Raw genomic sequence first — 14,243 nt, forward strand, 5'->3', positions numbered from 1 at the left:
ATGGCTCTAAATTAATTAGAGTAATAAGAGAACTTCTCCGATGCCGTTTTAATCAGACTTAGTGATTCAGAATACTTCCTGAGAGACTGCATAAAAGCTACATGAAAGTTCGTTATGCAGTCTTACCAAGATATGGTCTCAAGCTGTGTCTTACATACAAGAGGTCACAAGGTTCCACTGGATTTTAGAATGGACTTGAGATTTTATGGTCTTGCCTTCTAAGGATATTTTCACATCTTAAATTCAGTATTTGTTTTTAAGATACAAGTTGATCAAAAGTCATAACTGCATCTTATTTTGGCTAGACATTTGTTCGTATGACTTTGAAAGTAGCTTTTTAAAAACCTGTGGTAAAAAATATATAACACAAGATCTACTGTCTTAATGTTTAAATGTATAATACAGTATTATCAGCTTTAGACACTGTGGTGCACAGCAGATCTCTAGAAATTTTTCCTTTTGCATGACTGAAACTTTATATCCATCAAACAGCAATTTTCCCTTGCCACAGCCTCTTGCAACCACCGTTCTATTTTCTGCTCCTGTGGGTCTGACTATTTAAGATACTTCATAGAAGTAAAATCACGAGATGGATATATATCACTCCATATCTATGATTATGTGTATGCAAAAATGTATTAGAAGTCAAATCAAAATAAATAAGAAAAATAAGTAGGAAGAAAGTAATTGGGACTATAGAAAAACTAACAAAAAGACACCAAGCAGAAATGCCTTAATGATTTATCTGCATATGCCACATATTCTTGTTTTCATCAATCTATAAGAAATTCAAAATTATTTAATTAAAAAAATCATAACCAACTGAGTTATAAAAACAGTTTATTTGTTTTTTTTTTTTAACTCACCTGTGTGGAAAGACTAAATTACAGACTTGTAATGGACCAACGTCTTTAAGCACAAGTTTATTTAGTAGGTATGTAGAATATAAATAAGGTAAGTTAAGGCATAACTATTAAATAACTGAAAATTACTCTGGCTAACTCAAGCAAAAAAGTTAAATTTACTAGATTACTAAGATAGCCCACAGAAGTGAAAAACATATTGAACCACCATCTTGCCTTGACACAGTCTCAGGACAAAGACTGCTCTGGGTCTTCAACATCAGAAATTATTGAACCTTCTCTTGAGTGTTGATATTAGTTATCTCTGTGCTAGTAACCCTTATTCTTTATGGGGCTCTGTTCAATATTCATGTTTCCAAGAAAAAGAATTGGATTTGTACAACTTAGATTAGGTGTCTCTGTCCTTGATGCATTAGCCAGGCAAGTATTTTAGGGGCAGAGGGTGTTGACGTCAGCACAGTCACAGGGTAAAGACTGAAAACAAAGATGCTGCTCCAATTTGTATCACTGTAATGGGTTATCCTTTAGTCAGAGCAAAGTTCTCTTGAGGTAGAAGTGGATGCTGATGCCTCTCTCAGAAATGTGGCTTGACCACAGCTGAGTTTGCTCTGGGACTAAACCAAGAAGTAGAGTTACAGATCTTAAATTGATTTAAATAGGCAGAATGTAGGATGCCAAATCCTACAGCCCTGGCCTATGATGAGAGTTCAATATCAGAGTTCCTCTCTCTTTCCTTTTCCTCCAGCTTCTGTTAATAAGAGTGGTAGCCCCATTTATTTTGCTTTATCTTTCTCAAGCTTGTGTCCTAAGAAGTGAGAACTGATATCTCACAGACTTAAGCAATTCTGTGTTAGATCTTTTGACATGGAGGTCTGCATCTTCTCTGATCATTGCTTGCACCAAGGAATAGACAATATTGCAGTAATATGCTAGAAAACGTAAGATCATATCTATCTCTTTTAACCAAGATTGTATATTCTGAACTTAAACATAGTCCAACATCTTGCAAGTCTTGAATTCCCACCCTTCTTAAGGTAAAATAATTATAAAATTATACTTATAAAACTCCCTTTATATAAGAATATCAGAAAAGGTATATGGCTGGGTGTTTTAGTTATCTATTTCTTTATAACATATTCTTCCAAAATTTTGCACCTTAAAAAATGAACAGTAATCTCACTATCTCTGTGGGTTAGGAATTTAAGTGTGGCTTACCTTGGTGTCTCTGGCTCAAGGTTTTTTCATGGGTTGTATTTTGGGTGCTGGCTAAGACTGTAATCTCACTTGAAGACCCAACTGGGAGATGATCCACTTTCAACTTCCCTCAACATTGTTATTGTTAGGATTTAGTTCTTCATGGGCTATTGAACTGATGGCCTCAGTTCTTTGCTGGATGATGTCTAGGGAGAGACTGCCAAGACAGAAGCCATAGTCTTTCTGAAATCTAGTCTTATAACATCTCATCTTCTCTGCTACATTCTACTCACTAGAAAGGAATTACTAAAACTAATCCACATTTAAGTGGAAAGAATTACTCAGGGCACAACACCCAGAAAGCAAAAATCATTGGGAGCTCTCTTAGAGTCTGCATTTGACATCAAGGAAACCCAGATCTGTGATACCTTTAGTATTGGAAATACAGGTATATTTTGACATTCAGGAAATAGAAGACAGTCATAAAGAACAATAAAGAAACACTAAAACTGAAAAGAGACTTTGGGTAAAAATGAAAAGTATTTATGATTATGGTTCTATAAGCCAAGAGAAAAAGTGGTTCAATTGCTAAGGCAGATTTTTATTGGCTAACATTAAGAATTTATACCAAACATTTGTATCAAACATTCAATAGGCCACAGGTTTCTGTACAAATTCAAAAGGTATGCCTAGTTACCCTCTGCAATAAGTAGCTTCCCATTGTTCTTTGTGGTTATCAGTACAAAGAGCTAAGTAAAGATACTGGCAACATAGAGAGACTTATAAAAGAAACTCCTGTCAATACAAGAAAAATGTTTAAAATATGACATAATTTTAACAAAGTATGCTTAAAAGAAAGGTACATAGAAAGAAAAAATTCAATAACTTACATTAATACAAAAACAAAATATTTTGAGACAAAAGGTCTCAACAGCTGTGTGTCTCTTTTAGTTCTACAGGAAATTATACCTCTTCATATGAAAAACAAGGAGAAGAACCAAATTCCTTAATAAAAATATAGAATTACTATATTTAGACAATTTAATGTTCTTAATGAACTATGAATATAGATACAGATACCCAGAAAGAATGCCATATGGGGTGGGTAGAGTAGCTGAGACATAAACATAGAAAAGGAAAATTAACAGACATTGGAAGAACAACTTAAATATCCAATTTGGATATGTTAAAATCAACATAGCATGTTTTACTTAGGAATTGGCAGATGGGTCTACCCTACTAATCATCCTGAAGATTCATTTCTCAGATAATAGGAAGTTTTCTTGCATGTGTGTGTTCGTTTGTTTTCCCAAGAGAAAGAATGGATAGGTGAAGCTAATAATGATACGTTGGTGCCTTATTTGAGAAGATGGAGAAATAATTTTAAATACACATTTTCAGATTAACTTACCGGAGCATTTATAGGAACATAATGATTGAAAGCTTTAAAAAAGATGTCAACAAACCAGTTTTCCCCAATATTCCTAGAAATTCAGCAAGATTTATTGCATGTCAATACTGTGACGAAAACTGTGCACCAGAGGTAGAAAACCAGTGAACCATAGTTCACAGAATTATGTTTTACGTTATTTTTTCTAATATTTATTATTTGGAAAAAGTCAAAAAGCATAAAGAAAATATAGAATAATAAACATGGTTAATATTTTGATATGTTTCCTATTAGAAATTATGTTTTTACATATAAATATATGTAGGTAAATTTTAAATACTGATATATAATTTTTATAAACTATTTTGCAACTTATTTAACTACCTATGATGCCAGGTTTTTAAAATTTATTATTACTCAATATACTTTTAAAAACATGACTTTCAGAATATGTGCAATATTCCATTGTGGTTATACACAATTCATCAAATCTGCTCATATAATGGATATTAGGTTACTTCCAACCTAAATATTTGTTTTGTGTATTTTTGATATTTGTGTAGTGATAAACATCCTGAAGCAAAAATGTACTGGTCATTTATCTTGCAGCATACATCTGTACTTTCAGAGTTCCTACTCTCATGGAGGGAAAAAGTTATAAACAATTACATTTTAAAAAAAGAGGTATAAACAGTTATTGGCATACGGCAAATTCTAGAAGACAAACAGCGCAAGTCATTGGTCTACATTTCATGTCATTATTTACTCTCTCTGAGGATTTCATTCTTTTCTCCTCTCTCTACCAGAACGGTGGGAACAGAAAGCTTAAGTTCATTTTCAACACTAAATTTACCCACAGAAATTTCTAAAGACACAAATGGGAGGTATGAGAGAATCCAGGGCTACCATGACATGGCAATCTAGGCATTAACTCTCCTAAGGCTGACTTCAAGCAGTTAGCCCAATTAACACAATATTATCATCACTCCTGACACCGTTTTTCAATTGGCTCTGCACTAGGCAAAGAATAAGGGGGACTATGGATGTATCATCTAAAATCCTAATAATTTGTATCTTATTTGTAATTATTTTTTGTTCTGAGAAGAACTGGAATTTGGTTGGATGTGGGAGATAAGGGACAGAGAACCAGAATAACCCCAGATACTAGAAGAAGATCCCTACAAAAGAAGGGATAGAGTGGGTAAACAGTAGGATTTGGGGTTTTGAGCTTCAGGCACCTGTGGGGGTTCCTAATGGAAAAGTCAAGTAAGAAGTTATAAGAAGAGTTACAGCTTCATTATGTGAGATACCAAAAGTTCATTTCAGAGTATATCATAAATTGATCATAAATCAATACGAAAAGAAAGTCAATTTGTAGATCAGAGGCAATACAACATAATCATAAATAGCAATAGTTCATTACATAAAAAGACAATCACATCCCAGAAGAAAAATTTCAGGAATCGAAAATATTGAAGTAATCTCATTAATTTGAAAATCTGTAAAAATGAGAAATAGCAGCAATATAATAATGCACTGGTATCTTTATTTCTTTAAAATGAAAGAATGACAATCTGTCACATTTCCTTTTTTCCCTCTTCTGTCTTAATCTCAACAGCATTAATGAAACATGATTAACTAGAAAATGTTGGTGGCTTGGAGGCCTAACTTAAATCTTACCAAGATATGCAAAGGAAATGTTCTAGATTAAAATTTAATGTGTAAACTCTCACAGTGGGAACTATACCAGCTTTTAAAGAAAAATTTATGACTCAAAAGCAAGCAGGAAAGTACCTAGCAGATAAGTGAAAGTATTAGCTACTGAGATAAAACATAGCTTCCAAGAGGAGTGTACTTGCCCTGGGTGACAATCTTCCTTATTGTTTTTCTCTTAATAGATATGTGTACATTTATAGCACTTTGTCATTTTGCTAGTTCACTAAAAGTTGCACACAATATGCCACATAAACGGACATAATATATGCCACCCCAGGCTTCTGTAAATTTTCAAACCTTAAAGACCAGTTTGCAATTTCACTGTGCTGACAAACTTGTATTCTCTACAAACAGGATAAATAAAACCTGCATGATTTTAAAGGAAAGAGAAATCACATCCGATGGGAGCACGGAAGATTTCAAACAGAAAGTTGAACTTGAGCTAGACCATCATGAATTTTGACAGATGAGGGTGTGGCAGAAAGAAAAGGGTTAGAAACGTAGATGTTTCTCAAAGCATATTAAATATTCTAAAATTTTGTAATAGGATGTTTTAAATATTTTTTTTCTCTCATTGCTACTTTAAGTCAGCCTGACCTCCTGAGAGCCTGAAACCCAAATGAAAATAAACCCTGTTCCATTTTGTGAATTCCCCAATTCCTTAACTTGCTCATATTCTCACCTTTTTTTCCTGTCTGGCTCTGACTCAGCCCTGGCTCTAAATTGAAATCATATATTTTACTTTTTGGATTTGGGTGTCTATACTCAGTCTCCCTACCTTTGGTTATTAATTCTCCTTAATAATTTTTTGACATATACCCAACCCTATGACACTTTCCACTCTAAACTGTTTCTCACATGATGATTCTTCTTTGTTTTGGCCTTTTGGGACCCACTCCCAGTGCCAGGATTGGTTGGCACCTAGGGCAGCCTAATGTGAATCCACATGAGCAAGGCTTTGGATGTCAATCATGGAAGTTACTTTTGTTTTATTGTTATTTATTTTTTTCTGAAAATACAAATGTTTGTTGGAAGAATGTATAAAAAGAAGGGGAAAATCACCTGCAATTCTACGACTCAAGATAAACACTGTTAACCTGTTGATGGATTTCTTCCTAGTGTTTTTTCTATTTACTTATTTGTTTGCATACTTAAAAAATAACATTGTTTTCATTGTTTTCATATATATGTATATGCATATACATATATAGTTTGTATCTTGCTTTTACATACTTATTTTATCATAATCATTTCCTAGTACCATTAAATAATTTTGGACAAAAAATGTTTTTTAAAAGGGTTTATATACTTATTTTTAAACCAAACATGATAAAGCTCTATACTTTTTTTATTTTTCTCTATTATGTAAAAAACTCCCAAATCCAATACTCTGTGTATTACAAGTCACAATCAAGAAACTATACATATAAAACTAAATGTCAGTGCAAATAACACTAATTCTATACTCGCACCTTGGAAAATATTCATAAGAAACCCATTCATAGACCACTGAAATATACCCTAATCATTAGAGTCTATGCAAATATCCCGTTTCTCCTTAAATTTTGCCCACCAAGTATAACATTCACCAGTGGATCTTGTTTAAAATAAGTATTACTGTGATGTTCTAATGGGGATTTTCTATTTCTCTCTTTTCATCTATAAATTAATATTCTTCTGTAAGGAAGATGCATCTCTTCCCTATTTATTTATTCAATCATTCACTTATGTAAGTATAGATTCATATATCGGGTAGGTGTGTATAATCCAATAATAGTATTTACTTTGTTCAAATTGTTCTAGCATGGGTCACTGGGGACTCTTTCAGCTAGGCTTCTTTATTCTTTTGCTATGACTCCATCTCTACATTTCTCTCTCTTTGACCTTCTCTTACCTTTTAGTATGACAGAATGCTTTACACTAATTTTTAATATTTCCTGACCAGCCCTAGTATCAACCATTTTTCCAAGGAGCCAAAATTCCTTTTGTTGGAGAACTGTATTGAGAAACCAAGATCTAGGCACTAAATACATTCACTGCAAGTAGATGTCACTGCTTATAGGTCTTCCCAGCAGACAGAACTAGGAAATATGTGCTTGAAAATTACTGACTTATGCACATATATCAATGTTTACCTCTGTATCTATCTTTATGTATCATGAAGTAGACATGAGTTTTTGCTGTTATCTCCTAATCTAACCCAATAGGACAAGGTTCATTCTAGTATTCCCCCTACTGGTTTATTCGTAAATACCTTTTTTTTTTAATTTTTTTATTTTTTATAAACATATATTTTTATCCCCAGGGGTACAGGTCTGTGAATCACCAGGTTTACACACTTCACAGCACTCACCAAAGCACATACCCTCCCCAATGTCCATAACCCCACCCCCTTCTCCCAACCCCCCTCCCCCCAGCAACCCTCAGTTTGTTTTGTGAGATTAAGAGTCACTTATGGTTTGTCTCCCTCCCAATCCCATCTTGTTTCATTGATTCTTCTTCTACCCACTTAAGCCCCCATGTTGCATCACCACTTCCTCATATCAGGGAGATCATATGATAGTTGTCTTTCTCTGCTTGACTAATTTCGCTAAGATGATACGCTCTAGTTCCATCCATGTTGTTGCAAATGGCAAGATTTCATTTCTTTTGATGGCTGCATAGTATTTAATTGTGTATATATACCACATCTTCTTGATCCATTCATCTGTTGATGGACATCTCGGTTCTTTCCATAGTTTGGCTATTGTGTCATTGCTGCTATAAACATTCGGGTGCATGTGCCCCTTTGGATCACTACGTTTGTATCTTTAGGGTAAATATCCAGTAGTGCAATTGCTGGGTCATAGGGCAGTTCTATTTTCAACATTTTGAGGAACCTCCATGCTGTTTTCCAGAGTGGCTGCACCAGCTTGCATTCCCTCCAACAGTGTAGGAGGGTTCCCCTTTCTCCACATCCTCGCCAGCATCTGTCATTTCCTGACTTGTTGATTTTAGCCATTCTGACTGGTGTGAGGTGGTATCTCATTGTGGTTTTGATTTGTATTTCCCTGATGCCAAGTGATATGGAGCACTTTTTCATGTGTCTGTTGGCGATCTGGATGTCTTCTTTGCAGAAATGTCTGTTCATGTCCTCTGTCCATTTCTTGATTGGATTATTTGTTCTTTGGGTGTTGAGTTTGCTAAGTTCTTTATAGATTTTGGACACTAGTCCTTTATCTGATATGTCGTTTGCAAATATCTTCTCCCATTCTGTCAGTTGTCTTTTGATTTTGTTAACTGTTTCCTTTGCTTTGCAAAAGCTTTTGATCTTGATGAAATCCCAATAGTTCATTTTTGCCCTTGCTTCCCTTGCCTTTGGCGATGTTCCTAGGAAGATGTTGCTGCGGCTGAGGTCGAAGAGGTTGCTGCCTGTGTTCTCCTCAAGGATTTTGATGGATTCCTTTCACACATTGAGGTCCTTCATCAATTTTGAGTCTATTTTTGGGTGTGGTGTAAGGAAATGGTCCAATTTCATTTTTCTGCATGTGGCTATCCAATTTTCCCAACACCATTTATTGAAGAAGCTGTCTTTTTTCCATTGGACATTCTTTCCTGCTTTGTCAAAGATTAGTTGACCATAGAGTTGAGGGTCTATTTCTGGGCTCTCTATTCTGTTCCATTGATCTATGTGTCTGTTTTTGTGCCAGTACCATGCTGTCTTGATGATGATAGCTTTGTAATAGAGCTTGAAGTCCGGAATTGTGATGCCACCAACTTTGGCTTTCTTTTTCAATATCCCTTTGGCTATTCGAGGTCTTTTCTGGTTCCATATAAATTTTGGAATTATTTGTTCCATTTCTTTGAAAAAGATGGATGGTACTTTGATAGGAATTGCATTAAATGTGTAGATTGCTTTAGGTAGCAAAGACATTTTCACAATATTTATTCTTCCAATCCAGGAGCATGGAACATTTTTCCATTTCTTTGTGTCTTCCTCAATTTCTTTCATGAGTACTTTATAGTTTTCTGAGTATAGATTCTGTGCCTCGTTGGTTAGGTTTATTCTTAGGTATCTTATGGTTTTGGGTGCAATTGTAAATGGGATTGACTCCTTAATTTCTCTTTCTTCTGTCTTGTTGTTGGTGTAGAGAAATGCAACTGATTTCTGTGCATTGATTTTATATCCTGACACTTTACTGAATTCCTGTACAAGTTCTAGCAGTTTTGGAGTGGAGTCTTTTGGGTTTTCCACATATAGTATCATATCATCTGTGAAGAGTGATAATTTGACTTCTTCTTTGCCGATTTGGATGCCTTTAATTTCCTTTTGTTGTCTGATTGCAGAGGCTAGGACCTCTAGTACTATGTTGAATAGCAGTGGTGATAATGGACATCCCTGCCGTGTTCCTGACCTTAGCGGAAAAGCTTTCAGTTTTTCTCCATTGAGAATGATATTTGCGGTGGGTTTTTCATAGATGGCTTTGATGATATTGAGGTATGTGCCCTCTATCCCTACACTTTGAAGAGTTTTGGTCAGGAAGGGATGTTGTACTTTGTCAAATGCTTTTTCAGCATCTATTGAGAGTATCATATGGTTCTTGTTCTTTCTTTCATTGATGTGTTGTATCACATTGACTGATTTGCGGATGTTGAACCAACCTTGCAGCCCTGGAATAAATCCCACTTGGTCGTGGTGAATAATCCTTTTAATGTACTGTTGAATCCTTTTGGCTAGTATTTTGTTGAGAACTTTCGCATCTGTGTTTATCAAGGATATTGGTCTATAGCTCTCTCTTTTGATGGGATCCTTGTCTGGTTTTGGGATCAAGGTGATGCTGGCCTCATAAAATGAGTTTGGAAGTTTTCCTTCCATTTCTATTTTTTGGAAGAGTTTCAGGAGAATAGGAATTAGTTCTTCTTTAAATGTTGGGTAGAATTCCCCCGGGAAGCCGTCTGGCCCTGGGCTTTTGTTTGTTTGGAGATTTTTAATGACTGTTTCAATCTCCTTACTGGTTATGGGGTCTGTTCAGGCTTTCTACTTCTTCCTGGTTCAGTTATGGTAGTTTATATGTTTCTAGGAATGCATCCATTTCTTCCAGATTGTCAAATTTGTTGGCGTAGAGTTGCTCATAGTATGTTCTTATAATAGTTTGTATTTCTTTGGTGTTAGTTGTGATCTCTCCTCTTTCATTCATGATTTTATTTATTTGGGTCCTTTCTCTTTTCCTTTTGATAAGTCTGGCCAGGGGTTTATCAATTTTATTAATTCTTTCAAAAAACCCGCTCCTAGTTTTGTTGATTTGTTCTATTGTTTTTTTGGTTTCTATTTCATTGATTTCTGCTCTGATCTTTATGATTTCTCTTCTCCTGCTGGGCTTAGGGTTTCTTTCTTGTTCTTTCTCCAGCTCCTTTAGGTATAGGGTTAGGTTGTGTACCTGAGACCTTTCTTGTTTCTTGAGAAAGGCTGGTACCGCTATATATTTTCCTCTCACGACTGCCTTTGTTGTGTCTGACAGATTTTGAACCGTTGTATTTTAATTGTCATTTGTTTCCATGATTTTTTTCAATTCTTCTTTAATTTCCCGGTTGACCCATTCATTCTTTAGGAGGATGCTGTTTAGTCTCCATGTATTTGGGTTCTTTCCAAACTTCCTCTTGTGGTTGAGTTCTAGCTTTAGAGCATTGTGGTCTGAAAATATGCAGGGAATGATCCCGATCTTTTGATACCGGTTGAGTCCTGATTTAGGACCGAGGATGTGATCTATTCTGGAGAATGTTCCATGTGCACTAGAGAAGAATGTGTATTCTGTTGTTTGGGATGAAATGTTCTGAATATATCTGTGATGTCCATCTGGTCCAGTATGTCGTTTAAGGCCTTTATTTCCTTGCTGATCTTTTGCTTGGATGATCTGTCCATTTCAGTGAGGGGAGTGTTAAAGTCCCCTACTATTATTGTATTATTGTTGATGTGTTTCTTTGATTTTGTTATTAATTGGTTTATATAGTTGGCTTCTCCCACGTTGGGGGCATAAATATTTAAAATTGTTAGATCTTCTTGTTGGACAGACCCTTTCAGTATGATATAGTGTCCCTCATCATCTCTTATTATACTCTTTGGCTTAAAATCTAATTGATCTGATATAAGGATTGCCACTCCTGCTTTCTTCTGATGTCTATTAGCATGGTAAATTCTTTTCCACCCCCTCACTTTAAATCTGGAGGTGTCTTCAGGCTTAAAATGAGTTTCTTGGAGGCAACATATAGATGGGTTTTGTTTTTTTATCCATTCTGATACCCTGTGTCTTTTGACAGCGGCATTTAGCCCATTTACATTCAGGGTAACTATTGAGAGATATGGATTTAGTGCCATTGTATTGCCTGTAAGGTGACTGTTACTGTATATGGTCTCTATTCCTTTCTATCTACCACTTGTAGGCTCTCTCTTTGCTTAGAGGACCCCTTTCAATATTTCCTGTAGAGCTGGTTTGGTGTTTGCAAATTCTTTTAGTTTTTGTTTGTCCTGGAAGCTTTTAATCTCTCCTTCTATTTTCAATGATAGCCTAGCTGGATATGTATTCTTGGCTTCATGTTTTTCTCGTTTAGTGCTCTGAAAATATCATGCAAGCTCTTTCTGGCCTGCCGGGTCTCTGTGGATAAGTCAGCTGCCAATCTAATATTTTACAATTGTATGTTACAGACTTCTTTTCCCAGGCTGCTTTCAGGATTTTCTCTTTGTCACTGAGACTTGTAAATTTTACTATTAGGTGACAGGGTGTGGGCCTATTCTTATTGATTTCGAGAGGGGTTCTCTGAACCTCCTGAATTTTGTTGCTCATTGCCTTTGTCATATTGGGGAAATTCTGCCCAATAATTCTCTCCAGTATACCTTCTGCTCCCCTCTCTCTTTCTTCTTCTTCTGGAATCCCAATTATTCTAATGTTGTTTCGTCTTTTGGTGCCACTTATCTCTCGAATTCTCCCCTCGTGGTCCAGTACCTGTTTGTCCCTCTTTTGCTCAGCTTCTTTATTCTCTGTCATTTGGTCTTCTATATCGCTAATTCTTTCTTCTGCTTCATTTATTTTTAATTGCACCTCATTAATAGCTTTTTTGATTTCTACTTGGTTAGATTTTAGTTCTTTTATTTCTCCAGAAAGGGCTTTTATATCTCTCAAGAGGGTTTCTCTAATATCTTCCATGCCTTTTTCGAGCCCGGCTAGGACCTTGAGAATTGTCATTCTGAACTCTAGATCTGACATATTACCAATGTCTGTATTGATTAGGTCCCTAGCCTTCGGTACTGCCTCTTGTTCTTTTTTTTTTGTGTTGAATTTTTCCGCCTTGTCATTTTGTCCAGATAAGAGTATATGAAGGAGCAAGTAAAATACTAAAAGGGTGGCAACAACCCCAGGAAAATATGCTTTAACCAAATCAGAAGAGATCCCAAATCGTGAGGGGGGAGAAAAGGATAAAAAGAGGTTCCAAAAGGAAGAAAGAAAAAAAAAAAGAAAAAAAAAAAGAAAAGAAAAAAATTTAAACAAAATAAAACCAATGAAGAAAAATATAAAAAAGAAAGAATATATATATTAGATAAACTAGTTTAAAAACATTAAAAAAGAAAAGGGTAAAAGTTAAAAAAAAATTACCAGAAGGCAAGAAAAAAAACAAAAAATGAAAAAGAAAAAAAATTAAATTAACTGCAAGACTAAAAAAAATCACAGGGAGAAAGCCATGAGTTCCATGCTTTGCTTTCTGCTCCTCTGGAATTCTGCTGCTCTCCTTGGTATTGAAACCACACTCCTGGGTAGGTGATCTTGGTCTTGGCTGGATTTCTTGTGGATCTTCTGTGGGAGGGGCCTGGTGTAGTGATTCTCAAGTGTCTTTGTTCCAGGTGGAACTGCACCACCCTTACCAGGGGCCAGGCTGAGTAATCCGCTCAGGTTTGCTTTCAGGAGCTTTTGTTCCCTGAGCGCTTTCCTTAGAGTCCCGGAGGACGGGAATACAAATGGCGGCCTCCTGGTCTCCGGCCCGAGGAGCCAAGAGCCCGGGGCTCCTCCTCAGTGCGCCCTCAGAGAACATCGCCCAGTTACTCCTGTCTGCCTGACCTCCTGCCGCGCTCTGAGCTCACCGAGTTGCGACTGTTCAAGGTAACACCGAGCTGTGAGCTTACTGTCGGCTCTGTCTCTGTAGCCGGCTTTCCCATTCCAATACCTGCAAGCTCTACGACACTCAGACACCCCCGATCCTTCTGTGACCCTGCGGGACCTGAGGCCACGCTGACCCCGCGTGGGTTTGCCCCGGTTTAGCCTCTGGAGCGATGTCCCTCAGCGGAACAGACTTTTAAAAGTCCTGATTTTGTGCTCCATTGCTCCGCCGCTTGCCGGGAGCCGGCCCCTCCCCCCGGGGTCTATCTTCCCGTTGCTTTGGATTCACATCTCCGCCAGCCCTACCTTTCAGAAAGTGGTTGTTTTTCTGTTTCCAGAATTGCTGTTCTTCTTCTCTTCGATCTGCCAATGGATTTGCAGGTGTTTGCAATCTTTAGATAAGCTATCTAGCTGATCTCCTGCTAGCTGAAGTAGTCTCAGCCTGCTACTTCTCCGCCATCTTGACTCCTCCCCCCCGTAAATACCTTTTTTGTCGGTGAATAAACATATCCACTTCAGCAGTACAGTGTTCTATAACCTTAAAAATCCCACTGTGTGGCCCTGTATAGCCACTTCCTCCTTTTTTCCTAATCCCCAGAAACTAATGATCTGTTGCCTATTCCTATAGCTGTCTTTTTCCAGAATGCCATATAAGGGAATCATACAGGTGTAGCCTTTTTGGGGTCTAGTTTCTCTCAGAAAAATGAAGGAAGTATTTTAAATGCACTTTTGCTAAGGTTCAGAGGATATAGAGGTATCACAGAAGTCCCAACAGGAGGTAAAGACAGATATAAAATGAATAGCACTTCGAGTCTTCCACTTTGGCTTGATTAGAATAAATATGATTTTATCTGCTATATATAGACTCCCAAATGCCATTTTGTTTTCAAAATTTCTCTACTGGTTTGAGAGAGTGTTTTATAAACCCTGATAATTCTGAATTAAGGTAATATTAAG

Source organism: Mustela nivalis, assembly GCF_964662115.1.
Source record: "Mustela nivalis genome assembly, chromosome: 7".
Taxonomy (NCBI): domain Eukaryota; kingdom Metazoa; phylum Chordata; class Mammalia; order Carnivora; family Mustelidae; genus Mustela; species Mustela nivalis.